Here is a 9108-nt window from a genome sequence, read left to right on the forward strand (position 1 = left end):
CTTTGCATGTTAATTATAGGTCTACCTGTTGCCCTGTAGTCTCCAAACTTAGTGGCTTAAAACAATGACAGCTATTGTGTCTCCTGGTTCCTGTGGGTCAGGAATTCAGATAGGACTTCGTGGGAATGGCTTCTCTCTGCCCTTTGACATCTGGGGCTTCAGCTGGAAGACTCGGAGGCCCAGGAGCAGAGCTGTCTAGAGGCTTCTTCCGCTTCTGATCGCTGGTGCTGGAGGGCAGTGAAACTGACACTCAGCCTGGGCTCCTCACACCTGGGGAGCTGGATTCCTGAGGGTGATGGGGCAGGGGGAGACAGAATTACACACATACACACACACACACACACACACACACACCAAGAAAGTCACATGCTGTTTGCTAGATGCTAGTCAGTCACTCCGGCCCACAATAGTGACGGGGGGGATGGTTGTGTTGAGAATTAGACCACCCCTTTTATTTTATTTATTTTTATTTATTTATTTTGAGGCAGAGTCTTGCTCTGTTGCCCAGGCTGGAGTGCAGTGGCACAATCTCGGCTCACTGCAACCTCTGCCTCCCAGATTCAAGCAATTCAGCTGCCTCAGCCCCCTGAGTAGCTGGGATTACAGGTCCGCACCACCACGCCAAGCTTTTTGTATTTTTAGTAGAGATGGGGTTTCACCATGTTGGCCAGGCTGGTTTTGAACTCCCAGCCTCAGGTGATCCATCCGCCTCGGCCTCCCAAAGTGCTGGGATTACAGGCATAAGCCACCATGCCCAGCCTAGACCACCCCTTTTAGAGACAGGGTCTCGCTCTGTTGTCCAGGCTGGAGTGCAGTGGCAATCATGACTCACTGCAGACTTGAACTTCTGGGCTCAAGCGATCCTCCCACCTCAGCCTCCCAAAGCACTGAAAATTACAGGAGTGAGCCCCCGCACCTGGCCCTTTTTGAATAGAGGAGTGTCAAAAAAATTTGCAGAGATAGTTTAAACCCACCTCAGTATCTTTCTTTGGGTCTCACATTTTTCGCCAATTCGGTCCTTAAGTTACTTAAGGTCTTTTAGTTTCACTTTGTACGTCTCTAAATTGAGGCTGATAATCTTTGTCTCACATAAATCAGGTGGAAATGCTTGGTAAGTATGAAGCATTTCACAAAGGTCAGCGTTCATCTTCATGGCTGCTATTAGAAATGGATCTGACAGCTGCGTCCCCTGCGTGCTCATCCCAGAGTCTCCACTGGGCCCATTCTCTGTCTGGATCTGTACGGAGCCCTGCACCAATGACTGAGTCCCCAGCAGGTCCAAGGTGTGGCTCCAGCAGGTCCTGTGGCTGAGGCAGCCCAGGTGTCTTCATCCAGGAATTCCAGGAGTCCATGTGATTCCTCCCCCGAATGAGAATGCCTCCCTCCTGGGTCACACACCCTGCTGGAGGTCTGTTCCAACAGCCTTTCCTGTGGTCCACAGAAGGGAGTGTCCAGGTCTCATAGTAACCCAGTTAGTGGTGTGAGAGCAAATCAGTGAAGAAGCCATCACCAGAGTGTGGGCTGAGAGAGCCCAGGGCCACCCAAATACATTTGCTGCACTCTGGAGTAAAATAGAGAACGATCTGGTGGTCTTTGCAGTTGATGTGAGTGGAGAAATAGGTTCTGGGCCTGGACAAAGCTAACTGGCTTCTGCCCAGTAGAATACAGCCAGGGGACAGGATAGTAAGGGGGTGTTAGGAACACTGGAATGCCAATAAATTTGACAACTAGATGAAATGGACAAACTCCTTGAAAAACACAGAGGACCAAAGCTTGCTCAGTAAGAAATAGATAACCTGGGCTGGGTGCAGTGGCTCATGCCTGTAATCACAGCACTTTGGGGATCACTTGAGGTCAGGAGTTCGAGACCAGCCTGGCTAACATGGTGAAACCCTGTCTCTATTAAAAATACAAAAATTAGCCAGGCAAAAAAAAACAAAAAAGAAATAGATAACCTGAATAGTCTTAAGTCAATTAAAGAAATTGAATGTGTAATTTAAAAACCTTCCCAGAAGGGAAGAAAACTTCAGGCCCATATGGCTTCACTGGTAAATTCTACCAAACATTTAAGGAGGACATAATACTCATTTAACACATTCTACCAGAAAAGTAAAGAGGAAGGAACACTTCTCAATTCGTTCTATGCAGCCAGAATTACTCTGATAGCAAAACGGCACTAAAGACATGACAAGAAAACTACAACCCAATATCACTCATGAGCATAGATACAAAAATTAGTAACCATATTTTAGCAAGCAGACTCCAATAATATAAGGATAATAATATATCTTAACCAAGTAGGGTTTATCTGAGGAATGCAAGATTGGCTTAATCCTCCCCAAATTGATCTATTTCAGTTAAAAACAATTTCCATCAAAATTCCAGCAGGCTGTTTTTGGCAGGGGTTGGGGAGGTGGTGGAGGATGGGGTTAGAAATTGACAAACTGATTGTATTATTTATTTGGAAATGCAAAGAAACTAGAATAACCAAAACAACTTTGAGAAAGTTGAATCTGGGGGAATAATATTAACTTGACCTCAAGGCTTATTGTAAAGCTGGAGTAATCAAAACCGTTTGTGGTATTAATGCAACAATAGTGAATAGATAATGGAACGCCAGGAAGAAACCAGAAATAGACCCACACCTATACAGACAACTGATTTTCTTATTTATTTATTTTGAGATGGAGTCTTGCTCTGTCGCCCAGGCTAGAGTGTAGTGGTGTGATCTCGGCTCACTGCAACCTCCATCTCCCGGGTTCAAGCAATTCTCCTGCCTCAGCCTCCCGAGTAACTGGGATTGCAGTTGCCTACCACCACACCAGGCCAATTTTTTGTATTTTTAGTAGAGACAGGGTTTCACCATGTCGGCCAGGATGGTCTTGAACTCCTGACCTCAGGTGATCCATCCACCTCAGCCTCCCAAAGTGCTGGGATTACAGGTGTGAGCCACCACGCCTGGCCTCAGACAACTGATTTTCCAACAGAAGCAACTGAGTGGTGAAAGGATAGCATATCCAACAAATGTGCTGAAGCAGTTATGTCATATGCAAAAAAATCAACTCTGATTCCTACCTCACATCATATATACAAATGAACACAAACTGGAGCAGAGACCCAAATTAAAACCTTAAATTATAAAACTTCTAAATAGGAGATAAATCTTTGTGAGCTTAGGTTACACAACACAGTAAAAGCACAATCCACAAAAGAAAAAATTGATAAATGGGACTTCAACAAAATTAATAAAATTTTCTATTTGAAAGGTTGTTATAAGAATGAAAAGCCACAGACAAGCACAAAAAACTTGCAAATCACATATCTGAGAAAGCACTAGTATCTAGACGTACAAATGTACAATGCATAAGAAAGTCTCAAAACTGGCCGGGCGCAGTGGCTCACGCCTGTAATCCCAGCACTTTGGGAGGCTGAGGCAGGTAGATCACCAGGTCAGGAGTTCGAGACTAGCCTGGTCAACATGGTGAAACCCCATCTCTACTAAAAATACAAAAATTAGCCGGCTTGGTGGCAGGCACCTGTGATTCCAGCTACTCGGGAGGCTGAGGTAGGAGAATCGCTTGAACCCAGGAGGCGAAGGTTGCAGTGAGCCGAGATCGCGCCATTGCACTACAGCCTGGGCAACAGGAGTGAAAGTCCATCTCAAAAAAAAAAAAAAAAATTCTCAAAACCCAATAATAAGAAAACAATTCAATTTTTTTAATGGGCAAAAGATTGTGTTTTTGTTTGTTTTTTTGTTTTTTTTTAAGAAACAGGGTCTCACTCTGTTATCCAGGCTAGAGTGCAGTGGCACAATCATGGCTCACTGCAGCCTCAAACTCCTGGCCTCAAGTGATCCTCCTGTCTCAGCCTCTCGAGTCACTGGGATTACAGGGGTGAGCCTCTGCACTTGGCTACTGGGCAAAAGATTTGAATGGGCACTTCACCAAAGAAGGTACATGATGGTAAATAAGCACATGAAAAGATGCTCAACATTGGCTGGGTGCAGTGGCTCACACTTATAATCCCAGCACTTTGGGAGTCCGAGGCGGGTGGATCACTTGAGATCAGGAGCTCAAGACCAGTCTGACCAACATGGTGAAACCCCGTCTCTACTAAAAAAATATAAAATTAGCCGGGCATGGTGGCACACAACTGTAATCCCAGCTACTTGGGAGGCTGAGGCAGGAGAATTGCTTGAACCTAGGAGGCAGAGGTTGCAGTGAGCCAAGATTGTGCCATTGCCCTCCAGCAATGAGAGCGAAACTCCGTCTCAAAAAAAAAAGATGCACAACATTATTAGTAATTATGTAATTCTGTAAATTAAAACCACAATGAGACACCACTGCACATCTTGTTAGGATGCCTAAAATTTAAAATACTGACTACAAGTTTTGATAAAGATGAGGGGCAACTGGAATGCGGGTCCATGCCTGGTAGAAACGTAAAATGGTCCAACCACTTCTAAAAACAGCTTGCCAGTCTGTTAAACAGTTAAATGTACATCTACCACATGACACAGCCATTCCAATCCTAGGTATTAACCCAAAGAAACCAAAGCAGATGTCTAAACAAAGACATGTACACAAATGTTGATAGCAGCTTCATGTAGAATAGCCAAAGAATTGGAAGCACCACCGAAGTACATCAAGGTGAACGGATAAGCAAACGAGGGCCTGGCCACACAGTAGAATTGTATTCAGCAATAAAAAGACACGAACTATTGACACGCTCTGCAATCTGCACGAATCTCAAAGCACTTCTGCCAAGGGAAAGGAGAAAGACCCCCCGAAAGTGCCTACTGTATTATTTCAATTGTATAAAATTCCAGAAAATGTATACAAACTAATCTGCAGTAACAGAAAACAAATCAAGTGTTTCACTGGGGAAAATTTGGGGGCAATGAAATGTTTATTATCTTGCTGAGGTGATAATTTCATGAATGTGTATATATGTCAAAATATCACATGTACATTTTAAATAAGAGAAAAAACTATAAAAATATTTTCTAGGCTGGGCATGGTGGCTCATGCCTGTAACCCCAGCACTTTGGGAGGCCGAGGCGGGCAGATCACTTGAGGCTGGGACTTCAAGACCAGCCTGGCTGAGATGTTGAGACCTTGTCTCTGCAAATAATCTAAAAATTGGGAGAGTGTCATAGCACATGCCTATAGTCCCAGCTACTTGGGAGGCTGAGGCTGAAGGATCCCTTGATCTCAGGAATTTGAGGCAGCACTGAGCTATGATCACACCCCTGCACTCCAGCCTGGGCCACAAAGCAAGACTGTGTGTCTAAAAACTAAATTAATTAATTAAATAAAAAAATATATTTTTTTGAGACAGAGTTTCACTCTTTTTGCCCAGGCTGGAGTGCAGTGGCACAATCTCAGCTCACTGCAACCTCCGCCTTCTGGTTTCAAGCGATTCTCCTGCCTCAGCCTCCCGAGTAGTTGGGATTACAGGCACCTGCCACCGTGCCTGGCTAATTTTTGTATTTTTAGTAGATACAAGGTTTCACCATGTTGGCCAGGCTGGTCTCGAACTCCTGACCTTGTGATCTGCCCACCTTGGCATCCCAAAGTGCTGGGATTACAGGGGTAGGCCACCGCGCCTGGCCAAAATTTTTTTTTTTTTTTGAGGCGGAGTCTCGCTCTGTCGCCCAGGCTGGAGTGCAGTGGCGTGATCTCGGCTCACTGCAAGCTCTGCCTCCCGGGTTCATGCCATTCTCCTGCCTCAGCCTCCCAAGTAGCTGGGACTACAGGTGCCCACCACCATGCCCGGCTAATTTTTTGTGTTTTTAGTAGAGACAGGGTTTCACAGTGTTAGCCAGGATGGTCTCGATCTCCTGACCTTGTGATCCACCCGCCTTGGCCTCCCAAAGTTCTGGGATTACAGGCGTGAGCCACCACACCTGGCCAATATTTTTAAAATACATGCAGGTAAGCCACACTGTCTTTTGGCATTTGTGCACCTGGTGGGGAGACGTGTGACCTTGAAAATCAGGAGATCTGGCCAGGCGTGGTGGCTCACACGTGTAATCCCAGCACTTTGGGAGGCTGAGGCAGGTGAATCACCTGAGGTCAGGAGTTCGAGACCAGCCTGGGCAACATGATGAAACCCCATCTCTACTAAAAATGTAAAAAATAGCTGGGCATGGTGTTGAGCCCCTGTAATCCCAGCTACTTGGGAGGCTGAGGTGAGAGAATCGCTTGAACCCAGGAGGCAGAGGCTGCAGTGAGCCGAGATCGTGCTACTGCACTCCAGCCTGGGCGATGGAGCAAGACTCCATCTCAAAACAAAACAAAAGAAAAAGAAAAAGAAAAGAAAATCAGGAGATCTGAAGTGTAGTCTCTGCTTGGCCACAGTCATCATGACCTTAAACTAGTCCCTAAATGTCTCTGGGATTTCTTTCCTAGGCAGTTGCCTGGGAAGAGCATTCCCTTCCGTCACCTGCCACAGAGGTGGTGCAGCCTTTGAGATCAAGGTTCTTGACGGTACTTAGCTTAGTGCCTTGTAAGCACTTCCAGTGGGTGTTTCAGTAAATGCTTGTTTATTGGGTTTCATTCCGGGGTCAGGTGGCCATGGCTCCAAGTTCTAAGAGCTGCAGCCTCTGCCCGTGTGTCCTTGCCAGAGTTTGTTACTGAGGCTGGGGTCAGGCTGAGTCACGCTGCCGGCCACTGTCTCATAGATACGAGATTGTTTGGAAATGAAGACTGGGCAGGTCTTTGAACTTTGCTTGGCTTACACAGATTCACTAATCATTCTTCCTAAGCCCAGGTGCTCCAAAGACGTGACTCCACAGATAAGGAAAGACACACAGGCCAAGGTTCCCAGGAGGGCAAAGCGTGAGCCTGGGCTCAGGGTGAGGCCTGGTGGCGTTCCCTTAGGTCAGCCCACTCATTCGGATTCACGGTTACACTTGGGCGTGGTGTGCCAGGTTAGGCAGCTTGCAGGAGTGACTGGAAGGCCCTCTAGTGAAAAGTCACTCAAAAAACCAGAGCAATTCCGTTTTCAGGCATAGAAAAAGATAGTGCTGATTGAAAATTCAGTATCTATTAATTAATGCAAGATTCATAGGCCCTCTTCTTGCAAATAACTTGGTCAACAATTAATTTGCCATAACTTGTACCCTTGAATAAAGAGAACATTCTCTGGGTGGCCGGGCGCTGTGGCTCATGCCTATAATCCCAGCACTTTGGGAGGCGGAGGCAGGTGGATCACAAGGTCAGGAGATTGAGACCATCCTGGCCAACATGGTGAAACCCCATCTCTAATAAAATACAAAAAAATTAGCCGGGCATGGTGATGCACACCTGTAGTCACAGCTACTCGGGAGGCTGAGGCAGGGGAATCACTCGAACCTGGGAGGCGGAGGTTAGAGTGAGCCGAGAACGCGCCACTGCACTCCAGCCTGGGCGACGGAGCGAGACTCTGTCTCTAAATAAATAAATAAAGTCATGTTTTTATAGAATACTTTTATTTCACATACCAAAATTTAAAATAATTCCTTAATATCATCTAATAGCCCCACCATATTCAAATATCTACAGTGGCCCGAAAATGTTTCTGTGATTGCTTCTGTCAGACACCAGGAGATGCCATTGAGGTTTTAGTTAAGGGTTCGTTTGTTTGTTTTTATGCCCTTTTTAAATTGCAGCCATGTGGATTCGAACTCTAAAGCCAAGGAAGGACAAGCTGGTGCTTACAAATGCTCAAAGGCTACCTTTCTCCCCTGATATGGTTAGGCTGTGTTCCCACCCAAATCTCATCTTGAATTCCCACACGTTGTGGGAAGGACCTGGTGGAGGTAATTGAATCATGGGGGCAGGTCTTTCCCAGGCTATTCTCATAATAGTGAATACGTCTCATGAGATCTGATGGTTTTAAAAAGAGGATTTCCCCTGCACAAGCTCTCTCTCTTTGCCTGCCGACATCCATGTAAGACGTGACTTGCTCCTCCTTGCCTTCCACCATGATTGTGGGGCTTCCCCAGCCACATGGAACTGTGAGTCAAATTAAACCTCTTTCTTTTGTAAGTTGCCCAGTCTCAGGTATGTCTTTATCAGCAGCGTCCTTTACCCAGATCTGCAACCTGATGTCAGGTTTCCTTGCCATCTCCCTTTATTGGGTGGGCTTCTTTCCTAATCTTTTACCCATGGTACTCTCTTCAGGGTCCCGCTTCAGAGAGTGCATCTCTATGCCAGTCCTCCTGGGTGGCTGGGCTGCAAGACTGGAATCCTGGAGCTTCTGGGACCCACTCAGGGGATTGGTCACCTGAGGGCAAGGCCCACAGACAGCATGTGCAGAGCCGAGACAGGATGACCACACTTCTGATGCCACACTCTGGATCCTGGGCTCCGGCTGTACTGGAAGCCAGGCCTCCCCTGGATTCTTCTGGTAGGTGAAACAATGGGTTCCCTGTGTTGCTAAAACCTGTGTGTTCTGGATTTTCTGTCTCTGAAAACAAAGGACTTGAATAAAATAGTTCATTAGAGAACAAAGCAGTGGGAAGGTAGGGATGGTTAATGAGCACAAAAAAAGAGAAAGAAAGAAAGAGAAAGAAAGAAAAAGAAAGAAAGAGAAAGAAAGAAAGAAAGAAAGAAAGAAAGAAAGAAAGAAAGAAAGGAAGGAAGGAAGGAAGGAAGGAAGGAAGGAAGGAAGGAAGGAAGAAAGAAAGAAAGAAAGAAAGAAAGAAAGAAAGAAAGAAAGAAGGAAAGAAGGAAAGAAGGAAAGAAGGAAAGAAGGAAAGAAGGAAAGAAGGAAAGAAGGAAAGAAGGAAAGAAGGAAAGAAGGAAAGAAGGAAAGAAAGAAAGAAAGAAAGAAAGAAGGAAAGAGCGAGCGAGCCAGGTGCTGTGACTCACGCCTGTAATCCCCACACTTTCAGAGGCCAAGGCAGGAGGATTTCTTGAGCCCAGGAGTTTGAGACTAGCCTGGGCAACATAGCAAGACCCCCATCTCTATAAAAAATATATATTAAATTAGTTGGGTGTGGTGGCATGTGCCTGTAGTCCCAGCTACCCAGAAGGCTAAGGTGGGAGGATCGCCTGAGCCCAGGAGGTTGAGTGCAGTTCATGCCACTGCACATTAGCCTGGGCAACAGAGCAAGACCTG

Source organism: Symphalangus syndactylus, chromosome 22, assembly GCF_028878055.3.
Source record: "Symphalangus syndactylus isolate Jambi chromosome 22, NHGRI_mSymSyn1-v2.1_pri, whole genome shotgun sequence".
NCBI classification, from domain to species: Eukaryota; Metazoa; Chordata; class Mammalia; order Primates; family Hylobatidae; genus Symphalangus; species Symphalangus syndactylus.